This window comes from Cyprinodon tularosa, unplaced genomic scaffold, assembly GCF_016077235.1.
Source record: "Cyprinodon tularosa strain WSP-4 unplaced genomic scaffold, ASM1607723v1 ctg78, whole genome shotgun sequence".
NCBI classification, from domain to species: Eukaryota; Metazoa; Chordata; class Actinopteri; order Cyprinodontiformes; family Cyprinodontidae; genus Cyprinodon; species Cyprinodon tularosa.
The window spans coordinates 1,531,877-1,552,500 of NW_024039540.1; the positions used below are offsets into that span (position 1 = coordinate 1,531,877).

General features: G+C 40.4%; 1 pseudogene; it reads left to right on the forward strand.

Moving 5' to 3' along the window:
• The first annotated feature begins 5,043 nt into the window (after positions 1 to 5,043).
• LOC119773708 lies at positions 5,044 to 11,516 on the forward strand (annotated as a pseudogene).
• The last annotated feature ends 9,108 nt before the right edge of the window (positions 11,517 to 20,624 follow it).

Sequence of the window (20,624 nt, forward strand, 5' to 3'; positions counted from 1 at the left end):
GAAGATAGATTGTTTTCAGAACATAATTCTTCAGAGTCTTCAAAGTTTACGTTTGCTTTATTATTCACCTTCTGTCTGATGTCTGCGGACTACGACCATGAGGGCGTTTGCAGTGTGTTCTCACCATACTGACAAAGTAAAGCCAACACAGAAATCCTGCATATAGTAAAAAAAAACTGTTCATATTTGGTTAAGAGTTTCTGAGGGTTTTGAAGAAGCACGGTCAATACCCGATCCGTACCGGAAGCATATACATCCGGGTCGTCCTCGATTTTACTTTGTAAAAAAAATCTAAATTAGGTTTTTCCTTCCTAAAAATAGTAGGCATACTAAACTATAATGTGTTGAAAGATTGATGATGTAATGCCTGAGAAAAATCCTTTCTGTTTTTATCCCTCATCTGTGTAGGATCTGGGATCCTGCACTACTTACAGGAGATTTTTCCGCTCCAAATCTAGTCTTTTTGAGTCTTTTTATGTTTTTTTGTGTTAACATTATGGTATATAATTCAATTCAGTTTCTTTCTATGCCACCAATTCACAGCACATGACATCTCAAGGCACTTTACAGTTCAACAGATCATACAGTCAAATTAATTAAAAATGTTCTATCTAAAGAAAATCAGTTAATTGCATCCACTCATTGTAAAAGGCAATCCCTCACACTAAGCATGCTTGCAGCGACAGTGGAGAGGAAAACCTCCCTTTGAACAGGAAGAAACCTCCAGTAGAACCAGGCTCAGTGTGAGCGGCCATCTGCCGAGGCCAGCTAGGGTTCAAGGAGACAGAAGCAGAGATACAAAAGGTAACTTTCAACCAGCTCCACGGGCAGCCCCATCCAGGAAACACACAGCCAGGCAGACGAGCTCAGAGCCAGCTCCCATGTCAGAGGATGAAAGAGAGCACATCCAGTTAGTCACAGTCAGAGAAACAGGACTACACTGGAAAACAGCTGGAAGAACTGTGGTGAACTGGTGAAAGAAAAGTGAAATGTTGTGCTCAAAGATGATCCTGCACATTTAGAGGATGTTTGGCTCAACCTGCTGCTGTGAAGCAGGATTCTCCACCATGAACAGAATCATAATAAATATGGATCCAGGCTCAAAATGAGCTCCTTGATATGTGCTTTAGAATGGCTTTGTCTCCATTCAAACCCAGGTTTAAAGCCTTGCAGGGCAGCATAAAGCCCACTGCGAACATTAAGACAGAAAAAAGAAAGAAAAACAGTCAGTTCAGGTGTTTTATAGAATATGTGAATCAGGAAATTGTCTATATACTAAACGGATTGTTGTTCTCTACTTCAAAAAACACATTGAAATGGAAAAATTGTCTTTTTTTTTTTTAGTCAAAAAGTCAATGTATAACATGGATGCATAAACACATTTAATTTCAGTGTTAAATTATGTTTAAAGTAACAGAATATAATTAAAAATGTCTCCGGACCTTTACTGGTTGATGATTTTCTTTATTCTGACCTCGCTGATTTTTAACTGGTTACCACTGGTCTAGGATGTAACAAGGCTGTCCGTCCGTCGATCTGTCTGTCTTCCTTCCTGGGATCGCCATGACCAAAGTGAACATGCAACATCCTCACGTTTCCCTCCATTCGATCCGGGGCTCTAAGTCCTTCTTTTTGTTTCTTTTACACATGCCTGTGGCTGCTCTGCCTGCTAAGCAAATATAATTTCTGCTAAACAACTGTGTTTTAAAAAAAATGAATGCCAGCTCCAGATGAAAGAAAACTTTAGAGGAAGTGAGTCATCCTTATGAAGCCCATAACAAAGGTGGATTAAACAAAAGTTGAATGTGTGCTACGCCTTTTGGCAGGATTTATAGCTGTCGGTTAGGTTAGTTTCCACTTCCTCTTTACCTAAACACTTTCTGCGTGTTTATTATATGTGGTCACTCTTCAGGCTCTTGCTTGTGACGTGTAGTGAGGTATTGTTAATCAGAGCACCTGCAGGTTGTTTCACTTCTCCCAATTCGAAGTGGTGTTTGTCAGATTGTCTTCATGTTTGCTTTTTCTACATCAGTTCAAATATTCTTGGAATTAAAAGGAAAACAATGCCTCAAAATATCAAGGAAATCCTTTTCAGCAAAACTGGAAACAGACAATAAAGGTGTTAAGAATGCTTTTTTTATGCTGGTTTTCCGACAGGCATGTCCAAAGGTAGACCCTCAGTGGTGGTCACTAACCTACCTTTGGCTTTAGAATAGAAGAGAATAGAATAAAAAAATCTCTTTATTGTCCCGCGATGGGGAAGTTGTGGTGTTCCATCAGCCAAAGGTTATAGTTGACGTGGTCACTCTAATTAGAATTATTTGTCTTTTTCAAATAGTTTTTAGATCGTGTGACTGATTGACACAAACCTAATGTTGAATCATTACACTAGACTGGAAAGATGATGCAGACTTGATTATTTGCTAATTTAATGCCTTTAATACTTTAATAAACATTTTTACCAAGGAAAATCATGATTTTTATTTTTGCCTTCGAAGAAAAGAAAATATTGATTTATTGTCAGTCCCTGAGGGAACCGCGAGTGAAAGCTAAAATGAGATGCAGTAACTGCTCTTTAACCTGAGGGGGGCGACAAACACTGTATTTAGACACAAAAGTAGGATTTCAACATAATTTCAGTAAGCTGTCCAAATAACACCTGACATGGAGAAAGTGTATGATATATGTACTATTTATTTATTTTTATTTATTTATGTTATCGACTTTAAGGATTTTTTTCAAAGTTGATGACAGAAACAATATTAGTCATTTTAATTAATCATTATTACTGCTACAATAAAATCTTAAAATCATTATTAAACTTGTAACACTGATGGTTACTGAAAAGAACGGTATTTTTTGACTTTGTACATATACATTATTTCTTAATTTTTATTTCCTTATGTTCAGAGGTGTCAAAAAAACGAAGTACAAATACTTTGTTAATGTACTTAAGTACACTGTTTAGGTATCTATTCTTTACTCCATTACTTATTTTTCTTCCTACTTCTGACTTCTACTCATTACATTTTCACACAAGTATCTGTTCTTTCTATTTCTTACATTTTTAAAGCAAACGTTACTCGTTACCCCCAGATTCCCCATACTCCGTCAGCGCTCCGCTCCGCCCCGCTGACGTACGTCGTGCGGAGCGCTTGTCTTTCATGGAAATCAATGAGAGCTGTTCCACATCCACCGCTACTCCTCCGCACGTCTCCGTCCACGTACGTCTTCTCCGTCCGTCACCGACAAATTACGGAGCCGAGCTACTTTTTGCTCCGCTCCGGTCCGGCCAGGTCAAGATCCGCAATTGCAATCGCACCAAACAGGAAAAAGAACATCGACAAATTCCGGTTCGCCAAATTAAAATATAGTAGCAACAGATTGGTGACTAGAAATTATAGCACAATTCTTATAAATATCTAAAAAAAAAAAAAAAAAAACTAACACCGTTTATTTAAATGATTGGATCCAAACTATTGGTTATTCACCAACGAGGAAACAGATTTCTCATCTCCATCAAAATATTTATTTTATACTTAAAGTTGACTTAAAGTTTAATCAAATCCATTCAAAAGAAGCTTCTTATTACAGGAATGAAAAGAGATGCTGAGTTGTAGAGAAGAAGTTTATTTAAAAAAAAAAGCAGTATTGAATTATCCTTATCTCTGTTACAAAAATCTACAAATATATATATATATATATATATATATATATATATATATATATATATATATATATATATATATATATATATATATATATATATTTGGGCAGAAACTGAACATATGCTGGATGATGGTGGGATTTTTTTAATAGGTCATATTAAATTAAGCGCTCACAGGGTTCATACAGGAATGAGTGACTCTAATTTAATGCTATTTTAATGCTATTAGAAATTATTTTAATGCCAACAACAAGAACCATGTACACAAGTTATTAGTGTACATGAAATATGAAGGAGCTGTAAGCAGAGTTCCAAGACTCCTGTATGTATGTAAACACACACACACACATATATATATACGTATATATATTCTCTAGTTTTTTCTCCGCCTCGAGCTTCCTTTCCGAACATACGGCTTTATAAACAGTTCCACGCAAATTAATAGCGATATAATATATCTGACGAAATTGTTTTTAGAAGCATTTTTATTAAAGAATCATAAATGCAACGATAAACATATTTAATTAATTTTAGTGCCAATTAAGGCCTTGATTAAAAAAAGAATTATGAATTGTAATTATTTTTAATGATCCGCGGAAACCCTGGTTCATCTGGCGCATGCCCTCTACGATCTCCAAGGAACTCAGAGCGGAGGGGACGGAGCAACAGCGGCGGCTGTAGGCTTTGCTTTGTGCAGGCGGTCTGGAGCGCAGCGGGGCGGAGCGGAGCGGAGCGCAGACGGAGTATGTGGGATTTCGGGGTTACTCTTAGCTTCGGTTTAATGTTTATAAATATTTATTTCACATGATATGCGCCATCCAATGCAGATCATTGGCTCCATCCACATCTAATGAAAACTAGTGTAATTGAATGATTCATATAATAGAAACACTCATTGGTTAGCTAAAGGAAATCATCAGAAGCAAGCAGGTGTTCTTCAAACTGCAGAGGGACTAACGTTAGCCAGTGCTAATGTTATCCAGGGCTAACGTTAGTCCCTCTGCAGCAGCCCTTTCTCTGCATAGCTGTGTGTGAAGGACCACTGGCTCTGAGAGAGCCCTGGAGAACTCAATGGGAAAGTGTATTGGGCGTTTTTCCTGCCAATAAGGACCATTGAGGATGAAGACTTTGTGGATATCATGAAAAAAGCCGACAAAAGGTTCAATGTGTGCAGTGTGATATATGTTAAAAAGAGAATCAATGTGTGAAGAATTTCTATTCTCTATAGTGTAATATATATGTTTAAAAAAGCCGTGTGTGGAGAAGTTCCATTATTTACAGTGTTCACTAAAATGACCAAAATCTGACTAAGACTAAAATAAATTTTCGTCATTTAGACTAAGACTAAAATTAAATCGGGAAGGCAAAGACTAAATATGACTAAGACCTTTAAGGAGGTCAAAGAGGTAATCAAAGCGTCAAGAGCTGCATCAGCACCAGGCCCCAGTGGAGTCCCATACAAGGTCTTCAAACATTGCCCCCCACTGCTGGAGCGTCTGCGGAAGATCTTCAGAGCTATCTGGAAAAGAGGGAAGGTGCCCCAGATGTGGAAGCATGCAGAGGGAGTATGGATTCCCAAAGAGGAAAACGCAAAGAACATTGAGCAGTTCAGATCAATCTCCCTCCTCAGTGTGGAGTGCAAGGCCTTCTTTAAGGTAATTTCCTACCGTCTCATGGAATTTCTGCTGAAGAACTCCTACATCGATACATCTGTGCAAAAGGGGGGTGTGCCAGGAGTCCCGGGGTGTATCACACTGCAGCACACAGCACACTGGTGTAGTGACACAGCTGATCCGTGAGGCGAGAGAGAGCAGGGGTGATTTGGCAGTTCTTTGGCTGGACCTCGCCAATGCTTATGGATCGATTCCGCACAAGTTGGTGGAATTATCCCTGAGCAGATATCATGTCCCAGAGAAGGTGTGGCACCTCAGCCTGGACTATTATGAAGATTTTAGTCTCAGGGTGTCCTCGGGGGCATCAACATCGGATTGGCACCGTCTGGAAAAAGGAATAATCACTGGCTGCACGATCTCTGTCTCCCTGTTTGCCCTCGACATGAATATGTTGGTGAAGTCAGCAGAAGTAGAGTGCCGAGGCCCATTATCCAAATCTGGTACCCGGCAGCCACCAATCCGAGCATTTATGGATGACCTCACGGTAACTACTACATCAGTGCCTGTGTGCAGATGGTTGCTGCAAGGCCTGGATAGACTCATCTCTTGGGCAAGGATGAGTTTCAAGCCTGGGAAGTCCAGATCCCTGGTCTTGCGGAAAGGGAAGGTGACGGACCGCTTCCGCTTCAGCCTGGGAAATACCACTATTCCAGCTGTGTCTGAAAAACCAGTGAAGAGCCTTGGAAAGCTCTTCACTGGTGATCTGAAGGACACCGCTGCACGGCAAGCAACCAGCACCAACCTTAACCAGTGGCTCCTAGCTGTTGACAAGTCTGGACTTCCTGGGAAGTTCAAGGCTTGGATCTATCAACACAACATCTAGCCCCGTCTCCTCTAGCCTTTGCTGAAGTACGGGATCCCACTTACGACCTTGGAGGGCTTTGAGAGGAAGATCAGTCAGTACCTGCGCAGGTGGCTGGGCTTGCCTCGCAGTCTGAGCAGTATTGCCCTGTTTGGACATGGGACCAAGCTCACGCTCCCGTTGAGCAGCGTGTCAGAGGAGTTCAAGGTTGCCCGGGCTAGAGAAGTCCTTCTCTACAGAGACTCCACCGATGGGAAGGTGTCTTCAGCAGGGATAGAGGTCCGCACTGGAAGGAAGTGGCGTGCCAAGGACGCAGTGGAAAGAGCCGAGGCGAGGCTGCGTCACAGCACCATGGTGGGTACAGTGGCCACAGGGTGGGCAGGGCTGGGCAGCAACCCGAAGCCCCGCTACAGCAGAGTGACAGGGAAGGACAGGCGTAAACTCATCCAAGAGGAGGTTCGGGCAGAGGTGGAAGAAGGGTGGTGGGCATGAGCAAGCAGGGGGGGCCTGGACCAAGTGGGAGCATGTTTCCAGCCATAAGATCACCTGGACTGATGTATGGAGGGTGGAGCCACATCATTTCAGGTTCCTCGTCCAAGCGGTGTATGATGTCCTCCCAAGCCCCACTAACCTGTTCACCTGGGGCCTGATAGAATCACCTGCGTGTCAGCTCTGCCAGAGGAAAGGGTCTCTTGAGCACATCCTAAGCTGCTGCCCAAAGGCCCTGGGAGATGGCAGATACCGCTGGCGCCATGACCAGGTCCTGCGGGCAATAGCAGATACCATCTGCACTGGCATAAACACCAGCAAGAGTCAACCTCTAAGCAGGAGCATGATTGCCTTTGTTCGAGCAGGGGAGAAACTGCAACCCTCCAAGAAGACCTGTAATGAGGGATTCTAATATTTCAATTAAAACTGGTTGTGGGAATGGTGACCGCTGTGAAGCATTAGTCAAAATGCTTGATGTCCAAAATGTTGTGGTTTATTCACCATCAAAGAAGATCTATAGTTCTATAGGCTACACAATCATGGGGAAGACTGCTGACTTGACAGTTGTCCAAAAGACGACCATCGACACCTTGCACAAGGAGGGCAAGACACAAAAGGTCATCGCTAAAGAGGCTGGCTGTTCACAGAGCTCAGTGTCCAAGCACATTAATAGAGAGGCGAAGGGAAGGAAAAGATGTGGTCGAAAAAAGTGTACAAGCAAGAGAGATAACCGCACCCTGGAGAGGATTGTGAAACAAAACCCATTCAAAAATGTGGGGGAGATTCACAAAGAGTGGACTGCAGCTGGAGTGAGTGCTTCAAGAACCACCACACACAGACGTATGAAAGACATGGGTTTCTGCTGTCGCATTCCTTGTGTCAAGCCACTCTTGAACCACAGACAGCGTCAGAAGCGTCTTGCCTGGGCTAAAGAGAAACAGGACTGGACTGCTGGTGAGTGGTCCAAAGTCATGTTCTCTGATGAAAGTAAATTTTGCATTTCCTTTGGAAATCAAGGTCCCAGAGTCTGGAGGAAAAGAAGAGAGGCACTTCGTCCACGTTGCTTGAAGTCCAGTGTAAAGTTTCCACAGTCAGTGATGGTTTGGGGTGCCATGTCATCTGCTGGTGTTGGTCCATTGTGTTTTCTGAGGTCCAGGGTCAACGCAGCCACATACCAGGAAGTTTTAGAGCACTTCATGCTTCCTGCAGCTGACCAACTTTTTGGAGATGCAGATTTCATTTTCCAACAGGACTTGGCACCTGCACACAGTGCCAAAGCTACCAGTACCTGGTTGAAGGACCATGGTATCCCTGTTCTTAATTGGCCAGCAAACTCTCCTGACCTTAACCCCATAGAAAATCTATGGGGTATTGTGAAGAAGAAGATGCAATACACCAGACCCAACAATTCAGAAGAGCTAAAAGCCACTATTAGAGCAACCTGGGCTATAATAACACCTGAGCAGTGCCACAGACTGATCGACTCCATGCCACGCCGCATTGCTGCAGTAATACAGGCCAAAGGAGGCCCAACTAAATACTGAGTGCTGTACATGCTCATACTTTTCATGTTCATACTTTTCAGTTGGCCAACATTTCTATAAATCCTTTGTTTTTATTGGTCTTCAGTAATATTCTAATTTTCTGATATGATGAATTTGAGATTTTCATTTGTTGTCATTTGTAATCATCAAAATTAAACAAAATAAACATCTGAAATATATGAGTTTGTATGTAATGTATGAATATAATATACAAGTTTCACTTTTTAAATGGAATTACTGAAATCAATCTACTTTTTCATGATATTCTAATTTTATGACCAGCACCTGTATACTGGTGGGTTTAAGCAGATACAGAGTGTGTGTGGTTGTACAAACAGAAAAAAGCAGAAAATAAACCTAATTAGCATTGCCATATGGCTGGCTGGACATCATAATTACAATTACCAACTATCATCAAAAATATAATAAAACACTGATTCTTGGGAATTTGGATAAAACAGGTTTTAATTTTGAAAATAAAAAGTTAGTTGGATTACAAAATCTGAAGGTATATTGTTATAGACCAAGGTCTTGGCTGTTCAGCAGTGTACAGGTGCAACCTCCTCATTTTGTATTTCTTTCATAAAATAGGCATTTTTCCAGTTATTACTTTGTTTTTGTCAACACCATCAGACACAATAAAAAGCTAATTATTTTTTATTTATTTGGTCTAATAAGTATTTAGAGTTTTTAAATCTTTATCTGGCATTGTTAGCACACATTTATGCTGTTAAATGTTGAATAATCATTTTTGTTAATTTTTTTTAACTGTATCATGTGTAGTCCTTTAAAATATCTAACATCAGATAACGTTTACTTTAAGCCTAAATAGAAAAAGTCATGTTTTTTTATTTAACAAACATATTTTTGTATTAAAAGAGACCATTACTTTAATGAGAGAACAGCACTGAAGAAACATATTGCAAGCATATTAATTTAAAACGAATAAAAAGCCCTCTGACGGTGGTGACTTTAGAACTGACGGTGGTGACAGTGGCCTCATTTCAACATACAATTCCAAACTGTATACAATTCAAGTCAATGGTTTCTTGCTTATTAACTTTATTTAACTATTTGGTCCAAAAAATAACAATCATGAGCACTGTGACAAATATTTTTCAAGGAATATAAGGTACAATTAAGAAATATCATTATCAGTCAGAATCATTCTCTGATGCTTTATTTTCTTGCGTGTGATTGTGTCCTGTTTGTCAGTTGTCATTCGTGCTGCATTATGGTAGAAATTTTGAACCTTCTGAGTAATTGCTTGAATATATGTAGGTTTTTTGTCAGTAGGCCTTCACACTTCTTTTGATATTCCCTGTTTCTTTTCCTTCTTTCCTTCACAGATAGCTGCTTCCTAGCCATAACTTCCTAAAATACATAAAGTCAAAGTTGAGTGTAATGACTATGAAATTGGGGGGAATTACAGTAAATGTTAGATTTGGTTAAATGTTGCCCTGCCATAGCTTACAAGGAATATTGTATACTATGTGCTATGTAGGTAGGTAGTAGGTGCACTATGTGCATCCCAAATGATGTAAACCAAATGAACATGGCATAATAGTGAATTGAGAGACAGTGAAGGCACACCCCATCCCCTAGGGTTATACAATATGGAAGAAATCTAGGCGGAATTACATAAATAAAAATATAAAAGAGGTTAATGAAACATTACAGATCAACAATTATTTTCTAGCCTCCATTGAGAACCATTTGTAGTTTTTTGTCACCACCGTCAGACTGTGCGTCACCACCGTCAGACAGAAAATCTGACGGTGGTGACGTCTGACGGTGGTGACAAAATCCTACTCTTTCACATGATATGCATGAGTTGTTCACATTAGCCATCTTGTTTCCCCTCTGTTGCTAGCTACTTTAGACCTCTTCTTAAAAAGTAAACATTTATGTCATAATCTAATCTAATATTTTTTATACAAAAGAGACGGTGTTGACATGTTATGGTTGTGACATTAGCAGTGTCCAAAAAATATGAACAAGTTTAAGAGAAAATAGCAAACCTACAGGAGCTTGAGTGACCTTAAGGCATCCAGTAGAGCTGAAGATTTGAAAATGGGGTCCTCAGGCATGTAGTTGACCTTTTAGTTGCCTGATTTTATTGCTTTTTATAAATATCTGACGGTGGTGACAAATATGTGGGACACATTTTGAACAATCACAAAATAATGGTTATTATTGTTCAAAACTCACTGTTTGTAGTTTTAAATACATATTAAAATGTACCCTTTCATTTGGTAAAGATATTATTCAATTCAATTATTACTTTTTGTTTTTTTAATCAAGTTGAAATGATTATCTCCTATCCAAGGACAACTGATTTTATAGGCAATGGGCCAGCATATAATCATTAAATTAACAATAAAATAAAAAAACTTTAAAAGAACCTTGCATTTGTGCAAAGGACCCCCTGATTATAACCTTGATTGTTTTTATTCATGAAAATTTTATTTCTTTCCAACAGAATTAGCACTTTTCTTAGTGGGACATGTTTTTGCCGAAGTTTCAAGAATCAGTGAAAAATAAACATCTATCTGTAAATAATAATGTCAGTAATTTACTTACATATCCTTGGACGCACACAGAACACAAAAACCAGTGGATGGCGAACTAAACCAAAGATACAAAACAGATTGTGTCTTCAACTATCCTTCCTCTGAACTGCCATCTTGGCATTGAAGGAAATTAACAGGGAACATGACTGGTCAAAAACCCCAGCCTGCAATACCTACCACTAACCAAAGGGGGGGCTGAGTGGCTACTTCTACACACCACACATCAAACAAGTCCAAACTAATTACTCAAAGAATCCCAAACCCAAAGTCCTTCAATACAAGACCCAAGGGGGCCTGCTCACGACAGCAAGGGACTGGCAGCTCTTGGTCGATCTGGGGAGGCAGTTGAGATTCCCGGATTACATTGCAGCCACGACACTCCGCCCGGACATGGTGCTGTCATCAACTTCCACCAGGCAGGTTGTGCTGCTTGAACTAACTGTTCCTTGGGAGGACAGAATAGAGGAAGCCCAGGAGAGGAAGAGGGCTAAATACACAGAACTTGTGGCTGAGTGCCGGTGGAATGGCTGGAAGGCCCGCAGTGAGCCTATTGAAGTGGGCTGCAGGGGCTTCGCAGGCAGATCTCTACACCGTGTCCTTGGACTCCTAGGGATTTGCGGTCTGCAGAGACGAAGAGCAACCAAGAACATCTTGGAAGCAGCTGAAAAGGCTTCACGGTGGCTCTGGTTGAGGAGGGGGGAGGCGTGGCGTAGTGCGCTACCTGGACACAAGTCGGGGAACTGATCACCCCCGGCTGGGTCGCCCGAGTGAGGGTATATGACTAAGACCCAAAACACCTAGTGATCTCGGGAGAGTCACTGAAGATGTGTCCAGGTTGCACCACTAGGTGTATTACAATCCTAGACTAAAATTAATTTTTGTCATTGTGACTAAGACTAATATTGATTTTCGTCATTTAGACTAAGATTAAATCGGGAAGGCAACGACTAAATATGACTAAGACTAAAATTTATTTTTGTCATTGTGACTAAGACTAAAATTAAATTGGGAAGGCAACGACTAAATATGACTAAGACTAACATTTATTTTTGTCATTGTGACTAAGACTAAAATAGGTTTTCATCATTTAGACTAAGACTAAAATTAAATTGGGAAGGCAACGACTAAATATGACTAAGACTGAAATTTATTTTTGTCATTGTGACTAAGACTAAAATTAAATCGGGAAGGCAACGACTAAATATGACAAAGACTAAAATGTATTTTTGTCATTGTGACTAAGACTAAAATAAATTTTTGTCATTTAGACTAAGACTAAAATTAAATCGGGAAGGCAAAGACTAAATATGACTAAGACTAAAATAAATTTTTGTCATTGTGACTAAGACTAAAATTGATTTTCGTCATTTAGACTAAGACTAAAATTAAATCGGGAAGGCAACGACTAAATATGACTAAAACTAAAATTTATTTTTGTCATTGTGACTAAGACTAAAATAGATTTTCGTCATTTAGACTAAGACTAAAATTAAATCGGGAAGGCAACGACTAAATATGACTTAGACTAAAATTTTTTTTTGTCATTGTGACTAAGACTAAAATTGATTTTTGTCATTTAGACTAAGACTAAAATTAAATCGGGAAGGCAATGACTAAATATGACTAAGACTAAAATTTATTTTTGTCATTGTGACTAAGACTTAATAAAAAAAAGCTGAAGAAATTAACACTGGACCCAGGTTGGACCCGGCCTGTGGTCCTTTCCAGCATGTCTCCCCCCCTCTCTCATACCCCCTTTCTTTTCAGCCTACTGTCTATAAAACGGGCTACTAGTGCCATAAAAAAGAGAGAGTCTACATAAGCATAAATATATCTGTGATCTTCTTTTTAGGTTTTTGAAATAAATTAGGCAATGGAGGTCCTTCATTAGCTTGAGCACCCGACCCCAAACTAGTCCTCTAATTTTCTTCTAACATTGCAAAGGAAAACAAATATCCACACCACAGGCATGAAGGTATGACTGGGGAATCAGAACAAGTTTTGTTGTTAACTACGTGCCAAAAGAGAAACAGGTTGTGGGGCTTAAAAAAAAAAGAAAAAGAGGGAGTTTAATTTTAAGTGTCTGTCGAATTAGAATAGATGAATCTAAACTTAATATGAAGAGGGGCGAGGTTATAGCACCTTCTTGAATGGGGTTGTTTCACACCACAGCACAGCAGAGCCCGCAGGCGATAGGCAGAAACATGAGAAAAATGGAAAGGCTGAGAAATCCCCCCCAAAGGGATTAGATTTTAAATAGATATTAGCCCATATATGATTCCCTTTTCTTTTTCTTGTCTGTAAGTGGGTGTAATTTAGGGTACATAATGGAAGAAAAAGAACTTTAGGTTAATCTCATTGACCTCTACACTCTGGAGACCAGGGGTTATTGCTAGGAGAAACACCATCTCTCCAGCACGCTACTCCTCACTGCCCTGAGAAGGGTAATGAAAGTAGTGAAAGTGACTTAATGAAGAGAAATAAGTAAAAAGGGTTTCAGTATCCTAACGGATGCATTATTTTAAAAGAATAACTCTGCCATCTTGGGAGGTACAGGGCCTCTTCTTTTGGCCTATACATTTGAGGATCCATCTGTCTCTTTAGGGATGGTTGTGGCAAAGAAAATGATCCTGCAGATGGGGAAAAGTGACTTTGCACCAAGCTACGAAATGTGGCAAAGGGAAATGGGGAATGTGTTGAGCCTGGAGAGGATCAGGTATCACAACATGGACAAAATGAAATACTATCACAAAATCTGGGATCCTCTACTGTCCTACATATGAGAAAAAGACTGATTCCTGTATTGCATGACCTGAAAGCCTCCCATGCACTGTATTATCACACTATATCAATAACTGTGATAAAAGTTTGTCAATATGTGCTTTGTTCTGTGTGTAACTAAAAAAATATATATATATGTACAGTATATATATATATATATAAAAAAAGAATAACTAAAAAAATGAGCTAGAATTAATTAAATTAGCAAAAAATAGGTCATTTTTTAAAATACTTTTTACAGGTTTGATTTTTTTTTTTATTATCAAAAATATTTTTTTTTTTTCCAGCAAGACCATGTTGCTCTTAATCTTAAATTCTGTCACCTAATATATACACTTTAGTAAAGCCAGGCTTACACTGTATGTTTTTTTGCCCTTTTCAGGCTGATTCTCCAGTCGTGCGAGATTTTTTTTGTTTGGGCCGACTTTCCGCCGTGCGTCATGTAGGGTACCGGGGGTAACGAGGGGGGATCAGCCTCTCACAACCACCTCCTGATCAGGAATTGTAAGGTCTGGAAAAAAATCAAACATGTTTGAAATTCAGTCGGCCGTCGTAAGGTGGTCGTGGGCAAATCGCTCAGTGTGCAAACAAGGATTCTTCTTCTTCCTCTCAGACGAAAGCACAGAAGCATGGCGGGGCTGCGAGTGAAATGGAGTTCTTTCAGCCATGTCTTTGTCCAAATACGTCCTTGTTTTCTTTTTAGGGCTTTCAGCACAAAAAATCGCACTAATTGTCAAGGCAGCATGGTTCTAACTAGTGAGCTTCATATTCCTCTTCTGCTCATTTGGCTTCCGGGTAGACGAGTCCGAGAAGCTCAACCTCACTGCGGAGCTGAGTCAGAAATGGTTTTTTGACGTACATTGTGAGCAGGTAGATCGCATCAGAGCGTCGGGTCGAACAGTATGAGAACATACATCGTGAGATCGGAACTCACACTGTACGATGAACCTGCAGGGTTTTTTCATAAAATGTGAGCAGTAGCTGCTTGCTACAATTGAAAATATTGCACAGTGTATGTCCTGCTTAAGGCAAACCTTTACTGAGGTGTTTGTTGTTTTGTCACTTTTTAAGGGATCCAAGTCTAGTTGAGCATGTTGGCCGGAGTTTAGGATATTTCCTTAAACATGTCTGTTCCTCATGAGAAAAATCTGATAATTACTTCAAACAATATATTCTTTTGTTATACTTTCCACTCATGGAGCTCCCCATTTTTTCACCTGTGCAATGCATGCTGGGCAGGTGATGCCGTTAAGTCTTGGAACCTGGAACCTAAAGAGTAACACAGGAAGGCTAACATTAGCAAAGCTGTGTTTTATTGTTTTGTGTCTGACTGCTGTAAATGTAGACAATGCCTCACCAACTCTCTGCCTCAAAGTTTTCATGAGCCGATATGTAGGATATATGCTGAAAGAAACAAACGTGATCGGCTTGTGTTCACTATAATAGTGAGAGCTAAAAGCCTTAGCAGGTGATAACACAAATTAAATATTACACCAGAAGATAATGAAATACTGTTTAAAGTGAGAGTGAAGCATCTCTGAGTCATTGTAACTCATTGTTTTGATATATCTGAGAAAGCGTCTTAATTCCCGATACTAACAGTTTACAGCCTCACTTAGAAACTGGAGCTCTTTGTAACATAGCCCTTCATCTGGGCTAGCATCTCCTAGCAGCAGCCGAACAAACACCAGCTTCTTCCTCCATCTTAATCACGTCTTATGATTTCTACATTCTCTTCAATTTCTGCTTACTCTGATTCAACCTGAAAAGGTTAAACCTAACTAGTTGCTGTTTTGGTTGGATGGAGCAAGCACTACAAGGCCTAGCATTGCTGCTTAAACAATGCAGCGACATCAGTGTGGCAATATTTTATTAAAATTTATAAAAAGTGAAAACTTTATGACCATAGGTGAGGTTGGGAACGTAGATCGATCGGTAAATTGAGAGGTTGCCTCCCGACTCAGCTCCCGCTTCAACATGAGAGTCTGATACAGCGACCCCATCACTGCAGACGCTGCATCGATCGGTCTGTCAAACTCACGCTCCACCTTTCTCCGGTGGAGAACCATGGCCTCGGATTTGGAGCCTATGTTACACATGAGATCTTGGTAATAACCAAAAGGACAATATCGCGAATACAAGTGGCCGAAATGACCTTCCTTTGCATGGTGTCTGGGCACACCCTTCAAGATCGGGTGAAGAGTTCAGTTACCTGGGAGGAGTTGGGAGTAGAGTCGTTGCTGGTCCACGGCAAAAAGACCCAGCTGAGGTGGCTCAGGCTGTGTTCCTATTGGGAGGAGGGCTTGTTGAAGGCCCTGGACATGGTACACGGACTATGTCTCTGAGCTGGCCTGGTGTCGCTTTGGGGTCCCGCCAGGGTAGCTGGAGAAGGTGTGTGTGGATCGGACATATCTTCTTAGACTGCTGCCTCCGTGACCCGGTCCCAGATAACGCCAAAGAAAATGGATGGATGAAATCCTTAAGGTATTTTTACTTTAATGTACTTACACTAAAAATAAATATTCCCATATAAAGCCTGTGGATCCAGCTAAAGGAGTCATCACCAGGAAATCTGCATTTTCTATTAAAAGGTGTGTGTTTGCATTGGGCTTTGGTTAAAAACTGCCTGAAGTGTGAAAGTGTCTATTATTTATATAGTGAGAATACCCAAACATAAGATGAGCTGGTAGTGCATGTGAACCAGTGCAGGGAGGACTGCATAGCCTCCTATATTCCAGAAACTAAAGAACAGCAACACAATCGCATGGAGCAGCATAGGAGAGCCAGCAGCTCTGGGCAAGATTCAGCTGGACACTTGCACCTCAAAAACAAAGTACACACCTTTGAAGATCAAATTGCTTAGATTTTGGAAAGAGAAGACAGATGTTTTGAAAGAGGTGTCAAGGAAACAATCTTTGCGAAAAGAGAAAAACAATCACTAATCAAAGGGAGAAGATTGCATTTTACATGCATATGAATGGTACGGGTCAAACTACAGCTTTTTGGAAAAAGAACTACAAAAAAAAAACAAAATTACACAAAAGTAGAGGACAACTGAAACCTGAATTATATGAAGGTGTGTAGATTAGCATGCATCGCACAGAGTAAACTCCATGAAGGCTGTCACTCAAAGACTGTGGGCAACCCTATAGCCCCTAGTGATTGCTAGGAACTTTCGGAGGTCCCTCCCTTCCGGAGATCCTGCTTCCTGGTTCTAGCCCCTTCCTAACCGCCAGCATTATTCAGACAGCTCTTACTATAGCGACCTTACTAGTTTAGGGTATTTGGACTGAGCCCTAGTTTAGAGGCTGGGCAGCAGTAGGAAGGGTCTTGATGGTTCCGAACTCCCATCAAGTAATGCTGAAGGTCACTGCAGACATTCAAAGCAGCGTAAATGTCATGATCTTGGCGCTGATGACTGGCTTGATTACTCAATTCATTCACCTGCCTAGCCTCACCCAGTTTCTCAGTACGGCTCACCAGTTTCACCTGCTCCAGCCTCTATTAAAGCTGCCTTCTTCCAGTCATTATTGCAAGATTATTCGAGCCCTTCATCAGTCTTCTAGTGAGTATTAGTCTTTCTAATTGCCTGATCCTGACCTGTTTTGCCTTTAGACCTCTGAGCCTGCCTGTCTGTGCTTTGATCTGTTTGCCTGACTTGTGCCCGGACTCCTGTTGGATTTCTGCCTGTGTACCGAACTTTGAACTGATTTCTAACACCGACCTGGATTTCCCTTTGGTACCTCTTCGGATGTCTGTTCTTCTGGCCCATATTTCTGTGAACCTCTTCTACCCTGGCTTTGGCTCCACCCTCTGGATTATTCTGGCTTCCTTCGTCTGCTTGGATCTGGTCTTCTGCATGTTCTTCAGTCTTGGAGGCTTCAACTTCTGAGACTCTCTTCGTAGCATCTGCCGGGTCTTGTCGGCAGCCGACTGGCTGGGATCTACACCTTCCTCTGGGCACGGACTGAAAATTTAGACCAAGTTAGTGACTCACACATTCATAATCTTCCTTCGCCAGATTGACGTGGTCACTAACCTGTGTTTTCTTCCTTCAGAGGTTCCTGCGTTAAGATGCCCAAGCTGTTCACTGCAGATCCGTTATTTTAAATGCCTTTTGAGATATCATACTGTCTGCTTGAATACTACATTCTCTGTTCTGAGCTCCGACAGGAAATCCAGTTTCAGAGGTCTGCAGACATTTTTGACTTCATCCTTGGTGTTTGCTCACTGCTGCACATTACCTACAGTATAAAATCCCACAGGTGGGAGATTTTTCTTATGTCTATTCAGCATAATTTACCACAGGTAGATCCATTTGGGCCGTAGAAACATCTCAAAGATGATCAGTGAAAACGGTTTGAACCTCACCTCCAGTCGGAGCTTGTAGCAAGGGGGTGTGAATCCTTAAATTAAAGTGTTTTTATGTTTTCGCTTTGTGAACCTGCAAAAACATCTTCTTTTCACATTATCAATACAAGATACTGTGTGTAAAACCTTGAAAAAACAATGAATTTAACAATAAACAAAAGTCTGTATTGAAAGTGTAAATGTGAACTGTATTAAAAGGATACACAGAGTGTCACAAGGCGAGTTCTAGTTCCTGGACGTGTGTGTGTGTCTAAAGCCTGGGTGGTTTGGCCATTCCTCTGAGTTAAGCAGATCGCTTTAACTGCTCCTCCACTCTGTCTGGCTCTGTAACCATATCTGTCCTTAGTTTCTCCTGGAAATAAATAAAAGCTCCTCTCCCCTACTGCATAAAAGGAGGGCATGCCTCACATAATCATTTGATACCGGGACAAACTCAAACCATTGATATCTGTGTATTTATTACGCCTATGGCAATATAAGGCAAAGCAGAGTGAGATATCAGCTTACCTAGAGCGCGGAGAGAGGGAGAGAATTTAAGATAAAGGATATTTAATATCCAGTGCATGCCAGCAGGGGTCTAAGCCTCTAATAGCACTTGGGGTTTCCGAGCAGGTAATGCCTTCATCTTTGTCTAAACACACTTTTATGGACTTTAACTGTAATGATATAAAGAGAGAGGGGGTCACAGATAAATGTAGCGTAATGGCTCAAAGCTGAAGATTAGCCATGTATCATGTCTGGGGGATAATGCTTCAAGGCAGTACTTCTAAAAAGGTGTTATCCGCTGTGGAAAGAAGACGAGGGAGAGCAAGACACACAGACTCACACACATATCCAGACACATATATTAAATAATGACCTCTTCTTTCCTGTCTTTTTTTCCCTCCACCCTTTTAACAATGCTTTGCATTTTGTCACATTGCATTAGAATCAACGACGAGGTCATTTGCTCTGTAATGAATCTGCGGAGCCAATATTCATAGCGAGCGACAAACATTACAGAGGCACCTCCTGTGTTCCAGGACACATTACCTTTGCTTGTTTGGCGTCTAAATGATGATAAGATTTCCTCTGATAACCTATATCTGTTAAATGTAAACATAAATCTAAAAAAGATAATAATACAAATAATGTCACCGCCATACTGTGCAAAAGCAACAGCAGTACTTTCAGGCCATTTAGGCTGGTTTACAGAGATCAATCATGTGGCCTCTTTGTCCATCAAGTGGGGAGGAACAATGAAACAGCTACATAGCAAAACTGAAGAGAGAGTGAGGGAGAAGAATAGTGTTGTTGCCCTAATTATGCACTGCAGTGATGCATTATTTACCAACTCAACATGCATCAGCAGGGCTGAATATGAGTAAAATAATTTATGATGAGATTCCCCCCTTCTTTCCTTCTTTTCTTCCCATCTCTGTCCTTCACACTCCAGCCCACCCATCTTTAAATCAAACTTCAATAAAATGTGCCACCCCCTATTCATTTTGCATGATGCCGCTCTGAAAACCACACAGGGCTGCAAGATCTGTTATTCAGAGATTCTTCAGAGTGAGCAGGGTCAAAACAACAAAACAGGAGCCGGGGAAAAAGCCAGGAGCCTCTGTAACTCACTAACTTATGATGGGCTACTGCTGCAGAATTAAAGAAAGCAAGGTTAGGGGAAAAAATACGGTTGGGCAGAGATGAGCTGCCGCCAAAAGATGCAGAAGCACTGTGGAATATTACTCATTTATATAAATATGTTTATTTCAGAACAAATGGTCTCAGCCCCCCTGCTGAGGTTAATGGGACTTAGCTTCAGTGTCAGACTGCCGACCCTTACAGATAAATACTATGAGTTTCACACGTAAAAAACACATTTATATGTCAGAATTAGGAAAGTTTCATGTTAAAAGAACCAGTGCTTTACGTTTCACATGTGAGCCACATGTGAAAGCACATGTAAACTTGAGGATTTGGATTGTTTAATGTTAAAAGAACCAGTGATCCACCTTGCACACGTGAAAGCACATTTAAACATAATGATTTGGAAAATTTTGTGTTAAAAGAACTATTCATTTATGTTTCAAATGTGAATCACGTGTGAAAGCACATGTAAATGCGAGGATTTGAAATGTTTAATATTAAGAGAACCGGTGTTTTACGATTCACACGTCAATTACACATGAAAATCACATGTAAACTTAAAGATTTGGAATGTTTCATTTTAAGAGAACTGGTGTTTTACGTTTCACATGTGAATTACACTTGAAATGACATGTGAACTTGAGGATTTGGAATTTTTAATGTTAAAAGAACCAGTGATTCACATTGCACATGTGACTCACATGTAAAAGCACATGTAAACTTGAGGATTTGGAAAGTTTCATGTTAAAAGAACCAGTGCTTCATATTTCACATGTGAGCTACATGTGAAAGCACATGTAAACTTGAGGATTTGGAATGTTTAATGTTAAAGGAACCAGTGATTCACATTGCACATGTGAAATCACCTTTAAACTTGATGATTTGGAATGTTTCATGTTAAGAGAACCAGTGATTCACGTTTCACATGTGAATCACGTGTGAAAGTACATGTAAATGTGAGGATTTGGAATGTTTGATATTAAGAGAACCGGTGTTTTACGTTTCAAATGTGAATTACAGATGAAAGCACATGTAAATGTGAAGATTTGGAATGTTTCATGTTAAGAGAACCAGTGATTCACGTTTCACATGTGA